The sequence below is a fragment of the Dendrobates tinctorius genome, unplaced genomic scaffold (genome assembly GCF_039654945.1).
Source record: "Dendrobates tinctorius isolate UK_male_01 unplaced genomic scaffold, ASM3965494v1 ptg000304l, whole genome shotgun sequence".
Taxonomy (NCBI): Eukaryota; Metazoa; Chordata; class Amphibia; order Anura; family Dendrobatidae; genus Dendrobates; species Dendrobates tinctorius.
In genome coordinates this window covers 2,687,086-2,697,500 of record NW_027361971.1, presented here as the reverse complement: position 1 = coordinate 2,697,500, position 10,415 = coordinate 2,687,086, and the positions used below count along the sequence as shown (strand labels likewise).

The 10,415-nt window shown below is 44.3% G+C and overlaps 1 protein-coding gene and 1 long non-coding RNA gene across 2 annotated transcripts in view; one reads left to right on the top strand and one right to left on the bottom strand.

The window, feature by feature from the left end:
• Positions 1-10,415, bottom strand: part of PRELP (proline and arginine rich end leucine rich repeat protein) — a 312,079-nt gene that overhangs the window by 264,430 nt on the left and 37,234 nt on the right. The window lies entirely within an intron of this gene.
• On the top strand, positions 2,419-8,423 carry LOC141073507 (uncharacterized). Its single transcript, XR_012226975.1, has 3 exons — positions 2,419-4,439; positions 4,627-4,692; positions 6,868-8,423. It is a non-coding gene; the product is annotated as an uncharacterized lncRNA (long non-coding RNA).

Sequence of the window (10,415 nt, the reverse complement as noted above, 5' to 3'; positions counted from 1 at the left end):
AAAAAAAACTAAATAATTCAAAGGATAAAAAATTGAAACTTTATTGAAATATGACCAAGGTACAGGGAAAGTGAAAACAAGCCAAACATGACCATGGTAGCACAAGGACGACAAAGTGGGGCATACAAGGGTTTCTGGACAGTGTATGGGAAAGCAAATTGCTTAGGCATTGTTATGTTGGCAACATTGAAAATATAGCACCCATCCCCAGAATACACGTATTATAAATACCACCCAACAGGATATATTAGTATAACAACACTAAGTCAAGGTATACACATCTTTACCTGTTGGAATGGGAAATGAAAGTCCACCCAAGTATGACCCCCCCCAACGCACGTTTCGGCAACTGGCCTTTCTCAAGGGGTGATGGGAAATGAGGGAAGTGAGGGATATTTAAAATAGAGTCCACCAATAGGATGATGAGTCACACACATGTGAGGAATCAGGCCGATCATATGGTTAATAGGAATCACTCACAGGGGTGGCGCTTGTAACCATGGTTGCATCACACAAACCACATAGCTCCATATGACAACAACCCATATAGCGATATCCAGCAGGAAGGAGGCAGACAAATACTACATCCAATGTACAATTATAAGAACCATCACTATCCCATATAGGGTATCACAAAGGATCTCCAATATATAAACATAGAAGAGCTGCGCCCCGTCCTATGTTTATGACAACAGCGGGCACACTAATAATGGGCGGTAGTAACGTCAGGACGGCCACTCCCCCTACTGGGTCACATGAGAAAGCACGTCCTATCATAACGACGCGGTCCCAGAAGAGACCACGTCATAAGCTCCTCCCCTTAAGGACTCAGAGGTGGCGACACGTCCAACCTTAGTGACGCACTCCGTCACCTTGGCAACCCTGGCGGCGGACAACGTCAGCATCGCCCAATCATGGCCATGTCACCAACTCCTCCCCCCTATGAGTCATATGTGACGCGGCGTCCAACCATGATGACGCGCTCCGTCGCCCTGGCAACCCTGACGGCGGCCAGCGTCGGCATCGTGTGGTCATGACGCCCCAAGGGTTGGTCACATGACCCGATGCCGAAAGCCGACCGACATGTGGGAGACAGCGGCGCGTGCGCGTACGGCGGAACCGCCGAACACATATCGAAAAAGACATGTTGATGCAAAGCATAATCAGATCAAATGTAAATACTATAACTACAGGAGGAAAAGGAATCAAAGGCAGGTATAATAATAACAACTAGATAGCATGGCATTAGTTACTAGTGCCTGGAGCAAATGCGATTAGTGGATCATACATACAACCATATAAAGATTTAGTATAAACATATAGCGCCAATAGGGCATATACAGTCAAGGGAAGGAAGGCATAGCATGGATATATTATAATAGCATCTTGTAATAAATAGATGGAACATCAATAGAAGTACACCAAAGATCATAAATAGACGATGTACGTTGCCACGAAGATACCCATATCATTCCTCATCTGAAAGACTCGATATGCCCAAAGGTATCCAAATATGAAAGGGCCAAAAAGATTTCCAAAGATTGAAACACAGACGTGTAAAATTAGAGAACTCTAAAAATAAAAACATACAAAATTAGAAACTTAAAAATAAAACATAAAAACATAGGTCCAAGGCCACAACACGGCCACGTAAGCAGATGGAAACCGTTTAGAGGAATGGAGCAAAACTGATTGCCTCATTTAGTCCCTTTGGATGAACCGTATCCAATAGCCAAATCCAGCGTGTCTCACACTGAAGGAGTCGCTGGGTAAGATTACCGCCACGAACTCCTGGATTGATAGCATCTATACCGCGAACGCGGAGCAACGATGCATCACAATCATGTTTAAATTTAAAATGACGCGGTAAAGTCCTAAGTGTGGCCGGATCATCATGACCGACTGCCGCCTGTATCCCCAATACATGCTCGCGGACTCGAATCTTCAATGGCCGAGTAGTCATGCCTACATAAATCAAATTACAAGGACATAATGCAAAGTAAATGACATACCGGGTAGTACACGATATACGATGCCGAATAGTAAATGTCCTATTCCTTGATGAATTGAAGAACGCGTCCGCCTGATCAATATTGGGGCAGGCGACACATCGGCCACAGGGAGCACAACCACACCTAGGACGTCTCACGTTCAAAAAAGTTTGTTTGGGTTCGGATTGGTAGTGGCTACGAACCAAATAATCTTTAAGATTCATAGAACGCCGGATGGTAATACTAGGTTTGTGAGGAATTAACTGGTTCAAAATGGGGTCCGTCTGAAGGATGGGCCACGCCCTTTGTAAACAACTTCTCATTTTAGAAAATTGAGCGTGATAATTGGTGATAAAGCGAATTTTATTACAAGATCTATTATCTCTCTGTTTGTATAGCAGGGATTTTTCGATATGTGTTCGGCGGTTCCGCCGTACGCGCACGCGCCGCTGTCTCCCACATGTCGGTCGGCTTTCGGCATCGGGTCATGTGACCAACCCTTGGGGCGTCATGACCACACGATGCCGACGCTGGCCGCCGTCAGGGTTGCCAGGGCGACGGAGCGCGTCATCATGGTTGGACGCCGCGTCACATATGACTCATAGGGGGGAGGAGTTGGTGACATGGCCATGATTGGGCGATGCTGACGTTGTCCGCCGCCAGGGTTGCCAAGGTGACGGAGTGCGTCACTAAGGTTGGACGTGTCGCCACCTCTGAGTCCTTAAGGGGAGGAGCTTATGACGTGGTCTCTTCTGGGACCGCGTCGTTATGATAGGACGTGCTTTCTCATGTGACCCAGTAGGGGGAGTGGCCGTCCTGACGTTACTACCGCCCATTATTAGTGTGCCCGCTGTTGTCATAAACATAGGACGGGGCGCAGCTCTTCTATGTTTATATATTGGAGATCCTTTGTGATACCCTATATGGGATAGTGATGGTTCTTATAATTGTACATTGGATGTAGTATTTGTCTGCCTCCTTCCTGCTGGATATCGCTATATGGGTTGTTGTCATATGGAGCTATGTGGTTTGTGTGATGCAACCATGGTTACAAGCGCCACCCCTGTGAGTGATTCCTATTAACCATATGATCGGCCTGATTCCTCACATGTGTGTGACTCATCATCCTATTGGTGGACTCTATTTTAAATATCCCTCACTTCCCTCATTTCCCATCACCCCTTGAGAAAGGCCAGTTGCCGAAACGTGCGTTGGGGGGGGTCATACTTGGGTGGACTTTCATTTCCCATTCCAACAGGTAAAGATGTGTATACCTTGACTTAGTGTTGTTATACTAATATATCCTGTTGGGTGGTATTTATAATACGTGTATTCTGGGGATGGGTGCTATATTTTCAATGTTGCCAACATAACAATGCCTAAGCAATTTGCTTTCCCATACACTGTCCAGAAACCCTTGTATGCCCCACTTTGTCGTCCTTGTGCTACCATGGTCATGTTTGGCTTGTTTTCACTTTCCCTGTACCTTGGTCATATTTCAATAAAGTTTCAATTTTTTATCCTTTGAATTATTTAGTTTTTTTGGACCTTTTTTGATCGCTTTTCTTTTCTGTGTTTATTGTCATATTTTTGCGATTGTCCATATGTTTCCTAAACCCGTCACTCCACTATACATTAATGTTTATGGGTTGCTTATCCTTAATGTGGTTATGTTCTAATATTTCTGTGTTATGCACAGGTTTTTTTGTTTTTTCGGATATGGATTTCCGGGCTAAAGACAAGGCCTGGCTTGGACAAATTGACCAGGTATTCGGATCCAGTGGGATCGAGTCACAGCTGTCTGAGGATCATTCACTTGATAGTCAAGCCCTCGAGATCGAAAAGCTGCTATTAAAACGCACCAAAATATGGTGGAATAGGGCTTTTTTGGAGAAATATGTTTCCTCTAATATGATCCCGAGGGGTCTTCGGGTTAGGGTCACTCCTTCTTTTCCAATTGAGGATGATGACTTCATCAAACGTTGGGAGGAAGCTTGTGGTACCTGCTCGTTAATTTTTATGAAGTTGCTAATTGAGCGTAATTCTAAGATCATTGTAGACCTTGATAAAACAATAGATGATATTGAACGAAATTTTAAGGCAGTATGTGCATCTGAGAAGATTGCTGCTTTTGAATCTAGAATTGAGAAGAATTTGGACTTATGTGTTAAAAAAATCAACGAAACTCAGGCCTCAAAATTTCAACGTGATATTAAAGACTTTGCAAATAAGGGTGTTTATTTTTGGAGGAAACCTAACAGCAAAGCTCCAGGCCTACGTGGAGTCTCTTCAGTGGGTTCTCTATCCTCTATGAGTGACTCTTCAGAGTGGTCTACATCCTCCATAACAACACGGTCTGGTTCAAGGCCAAAGAGAGTGAGAGATGTCAATTTCCATCCCTACAAGCGGATGCAATTCAAGTCTCCTGAACGCAAGAAAAGTAATAAGGTAATTAATCTTAGTTCTCACGTTCTGACCGACTCTGACTTGTCACTATTGAGTAGAGGACTCACCTTTTCTCCCAAATCTCATTTCAACACCTTTATGGCCATAAAGGATCTACACTTATTTGCTAGATCCCTGATTTTTAAAAAACATTTCTTTGACCCTGATTTGCAAAGTCTTTTTCCCACAGAAAAGGAACAACTAGCCTTACAAGACCTTGAGGATCTTTCCACCGAACACGAATTTGGCGAAGGAGGTAAGATTCCTCAATCTCTTAAAATCAAGTCCAAAAAATTCCCCCCTCTTACATCTTGTTCAGCTGTCGATCTCTTTGTCCAGGTAGTTACCAGAGACTTTATGAATATCCCAAGAGGTATTGGTAGAGACAATCTTAGTCGCGATGAACGCAGTAGATTGGACGTCCTGAGGGGGCTTCCAGATGTTGTGTTAAAACCAGCTGACAAAGGGGGAAATGTGGTTATCTGGCCCAAACTCCTTTATGAGAAGGAGGCCCTTCGACAACTAAACAATAACATCTGCTATAAACGCCTAACGTTTAACCCTCTTTTGTCATTTGTAACTCAATTAAATAAAATCCTTGACTTAGCTGTCTCTAATGGGGTTATTACTAAGGAATTGGCTGGCTCCCTCAAGGTACAGGAACCAACCATAGCAACATTCTACCTGTTGCCCAAGGTACACAAGAGTCTGGAGGCCCCACCAGGACGTCCGATTATTTCTGGTTCTGGTAACTACCTGGAAAGAGTCAATCGTTGGATTGACTCTAAGCTACAACCCCTTGTGGAGAGCCTGCCCTCTTTTTTATTGGATACGGGTGAGTTTTTAAAGAGAATTGATGGGCTTCACATTGGCATCGGTACCATGCTGGTGACGGGGGATGTAGAATCCTTATACACCAGTATTCGGCACAAAGATGGACTCTCAGCTACAAAATATTTTCTTAATATGTCCAACTTACCTCTTGAGATTGTTTCCTTGGTTCTGGAATTGCTTGAGTTCTCCCTAACACATAACTTTTTTACCTTCATGGGGTCCTTCTACCTGCAGCTCCAGGGGACAGCGATGGGGGCATCGTTTGCACCATCGTATGCCAACCTGTTCCTGGGGCTGTGGGAGAGGGACCTCCCCCTGTCTGACCAGTATCAGTCGATGGACCGCATCCCCCTTTGGGTGCGGTACATCGACGATATTTTTCTGGTCTGGCAGGGAAATGAGGTACAATTATCCAACTTTATGGAGAGGATAAACTCAAACGACAGAAACATTCATTTAACATATCAGTATGACATGACCAAGGTAAGCTTTCTTGATGTCAATGTGTGGAGAGATAATGATAATATACTCCAGACTAGCATTTTTAGGAAGGAAACTTCTTCCAACATGCTTCTTCATGCCTCCTCAGCTCACCCCAAATCACTGATAAATTCGATCCCAATTGGACAGTTCCTGCGTTTACGCAGGATCTGTTCCAGTGACAAAGATTTTGAATCTCAAGCCCAGGATCTTTCGGATAGGTTCTTGGAGAGGGGTTATAGCAGGCGAGCAATTAAGAGAGCTCACAATCGTGCTAGATGGTCTACGCGCCAATCCCTGCTATACAAACAGAGAGATAATAGATCTTGTAATAAAATTCGCTTTATCACCAATTATCACGCTCAATTTTCTAAAATGAGAAGTTGTTTACAAAGGGCGTGGCCCATCCTTCAGACGGACCCCATTTTGAACCAGTTAATTCCTCACAAACCTAGTATTACCATCCGGCGTTCTATGAATCTTAAAGATTATTTGGTTCGTAGCCACTACCAATCCGAACCCAAACAAACTTTTTTGAACGTGAGACGTCCTAGGTGTGGTTGTGCTCCCTGTGGCCGATGTGTCGCCTGCCCCAATATTGATCAGGCGGACGCGTTCTTCAATTCATCAAGGAATAGGACATTTACTATTCGGCATCGTATATCGTGTACTACCCGGTATGTCATTTACTTTGCATTATGTCCTTGTAATTTGATTTATGTAGGCATGACTACTCGGCCATTGAAGATTCGAGTCCGCGAGCATGTATTGGGGATACAGGCGGCAGTCGGTCATGATGATCCGGCCACACTTAGGACTTTACCGCGTCATTTTAAATTTAAACATGATTGTGATGCATCGTTGCTCCGCGTTCGCGGTATAGATGCTATCAATCCAGGAGTTCGTGGCGGTAATCTTACCCAGCGACTCCTTCAGTGTGAGACACGCTGGATTTGGCTATTGGATACGGTTCATCCAAAGGGACTAAATGAGGCAATCAGTTTTGCTCCATTCCTCTAAACGGTTTCCATCTGCTTACGTGGCCGTGTTGTGGCCTTGGACCTATGTTTTTATGTTTTATTTTTAAGTTTCTAATTTTGTATGTTTTTATTTTTAGAGTTCTCTAATTTTACACGTCTGTGTTTCAATCTTTGGAAATCTTTTTGGCCCTTTCATATTTGGATACCTTTGGGCATATCGAGTCTTTCAGATGAGGAATGATATGGGTATCTTCGTGGCAACGTACATCGTCTATTTATGATCTTTGGTGTACTTCTATTGATGTTCCATCTATTTATTACAAGATGCTATTATAATATATCCATGCTATGCCTTCCTTCCCTTGACTGTATATGCCCTATTGGCGCTATATGTTTATACTAAATCTTTATATGGTTGTATGTATGATCCACTAATCGCATTTGCTCCAGGCACTAGTAACTAATGCCATGCTATCTAGTTGTTATTATTATACCTGCCTTTGATTCCTTTTCCTCCTGTAGTTATAGTATTTACATTTGATCTGATTATGCTTTGCATCAACATGTCTTTTTCGATATGTGTTCGGCGGTTCCGCCGTACGCGCACGCGCCGCTGTCTCCCACATGTCGGTCGGCTTTCGGCATCGGGTCATGTGACCAACCCTTGGGGCGTCATGACCACACGATGCCGACGCTGGCCGCCGTCAGGGTTGCCAGGGCGACGGAGCGCGTCATCATGGTTGGACGCCGCGTCACATATGACTCATAGGGGGGAGGAGTTGGTGACATGGCCATGATTGGGCGATGCTGACGTTGTCCGCCGCCAGGGTTGCCAAGGTGACGGAGTGCGTCACTAAGGTTGGACGTGTCGCCACCTCTGAGTCCTTAAGGGGAGGAGCTTATGACGTGGTCTCTTCTGGGACCGCGTCGTTATGATAGGACGTGCTTTCTCATGTGACCCAGTAGGGGGAGTGGCCGTCCTGACGTTACTACCGCCCATTATTAGTGTGCCCGCTGTTGTCATAAACATAGGACGGGGCGCAGCTCTTCTATGTTTATATATTGGAGATCCTTTGTGATACCCTATATGGGATAGTGATGGTTCTTATAATTGTACATTGGATGTAGTATTTGTCTGCCTCCTTCCTGCTGGATATCGCTATATGGGTTGTTGTCATATGGAGCTATGTGGTTTGTGTGATGCAACCATGGTTACAAGCGCCACCCCTGTGAGTGATTCCTATTAACCATATGATCGGCCTGATTCCTCACATGTGTGTGACTCATCATCCTATTGGTGGACTCTATTTTAAATATCCCTCACTTCCCTCATTTCCCATCACCCCTTGAGAAAGGCCAGTTGCCGAAACGTGCGTTGGGGGGGGTCATACTTGGGTGGACTTTCATTTCCCATTCCAACAGGTAAAGATGTGTATACCTTGACTTAGTGTTGTTATACTAATATATCCTGTTGGGTGGTATTTATAATACGTGTATTCTGGGGATGGGTGCTATATTTTCAATGTTGCCAACATAACAATGCCTAAGCAATTTGCTTTCCCATACACTGTCCAGAAACCCTTGTATGCCCCACTTTGTCGTCCTTGTGCTACCATGGTCATGTTTGGCTTGTTTTCACTTTCCCTGTACCTTGGTCATATTTCAATAAAGTTTCAATTTTTTATCCTTTGAATTATTTAGTTTTTTTGGACCTTTTTTGATCGCTTTTCTTTTCTGTGTTTATTGTCATATTTTTGCGATTGTCCATATGTTTCCTAAACCCGTCACTCCACTATACATTAATGTTTATGGGTTGCTTATCCTTAATGTGGTTATGTCCCAGCCAATAATGCCAGATTCCCAATCATCATCGTCAGGTGGCAAACTTCCATCAGACTGGCCAGATCCTCTACTCCCAGTAACCACCAGAGGGAGCGCCAGCTCAGAAGTCCGAGCAAGGGAATTCACAACAGTATCGCCCCTTGAGGAGGGGCCACCGAACCCTAATCCACGCCACCAGGCCGATCAGGATGGGACCGGTGAAAAGCACAAATCAATCTCTTGGCATGAATATCAGAAGCAGAGACCCAAGAATTATCCTCCTGGCCATAACCTTTCCACTTGACCAAGTACTGAAGTCTCCGTCTAGCCAGATGAGAATCCAATATTTTCTCTACCTCATACTCCAAATTAGCCTTAACCAGTACAGGGTCAGGGGGCGCCGCCATGGGAATTACTGGCTCCACAAACCTTTTCAACAAAGATTTATGAAAAACATTATGAATCTTAAACGTAACAGGAAGAGCCAAACGGAAAGAAACGGGGTTAAGGATTTCCAAAATCTTATAAGGTCCAATAAACCTTGGCTTGAACTTTGGAGATGCAAAATATTTGGGAATATTTTTTGAGGACAACCAAACCATATCACCCACTTTAAATCGAGGACCAATGGTCCTATGCCGGTAGGAAAACCGTTGGGCATTTTCCTGAGAGTGGGACAACTTATCCACTACTTGGTCCCAAATCTGCTTCATTCTCTCTACCACAGAATCCACATTTGGGCAGGCAGAAGCTTCCACCTGCCCCGAATAAAATCGAGGATGAAACCCAAAGTTACAGAAGAAAGGAGATATCAAAGTGGCAGAACTGGCCCTATTGTTTAGTGCGAATTCGGCCAAAGGCAAAATTGAGACGCAATCATCTTGATCAGCAGATATGAAACATCTCAAAAAAGGAATCCAAAGTCTGGATTGTTCTCTCAGTCTGCCCATTGGTCTGAGGATGAAATGCAGAGGAGAAAGACAACTGAATTCCCAGTTTGGAACAAAAAGCTCTCCAAAATCTGGAAACAAACTGCACTCCTCTGTCCGACACAATGTTCTCAGGAATCACGTGCAAACGAACCACTTGTTGTAAAAACAAGGACACCAACTCAGAAGAAGATGGCAACTTTGGGAGTGGTACAAGATGGACCATCTTAGAAAATCTATCACAGATCACCCAAATAAGAGTCATTTTCTGAGAGACAGGGAGGTCAGAAATAAAATCCATTGAGATATGGGTCCATGGCCTCCTGGGCACTGGCAGGGGCATCAACAAACCACTAGCACGAGAACAGGGCTTGGACCGAGAACAAGTCCCACAGGACTGCACAAAATTTCTGACATCTTGAGATAAGGTAAGCCACCAAAAAGTCAGACTCACCAAATCTCTGGTACCAAAGATACCTGGATGACCAGCCAACGCGGAGCAATGAATTTCAGACATTACTCTTCTCCTCCACTGGTCAGGGACATACAATTTCCCCATAGGGCATCATTCAGGTTTATCCTCCTGAAATTCCTCCAGGGCACGTGTCAAATCAGGAGAGATGGCGAAAAGAACTACACCCTCATTTATAATGGTAGTAGGCTCGGTCACATCAAGAGAATCCACAAAGAAACTCCTAGAAAGGGCATCTGCCTTAACATTCTTAGGAAGAATGGAGACCACAAAATTAAAACGTGTGAAAAACAAGGCCACCTATCCTGTCTATGATTCAAGCGCTTGGCTGATTCAAGATAAATCAAATTCTTGTGATCGGTGAGGACCACAAGTTGATGTCTAGCTCCCTCCAACCAATGTCTCCACTCCTCAAATGCCCACTTCATGGCCAACAATTCCCGATTCCCCACGTCACAGTTAC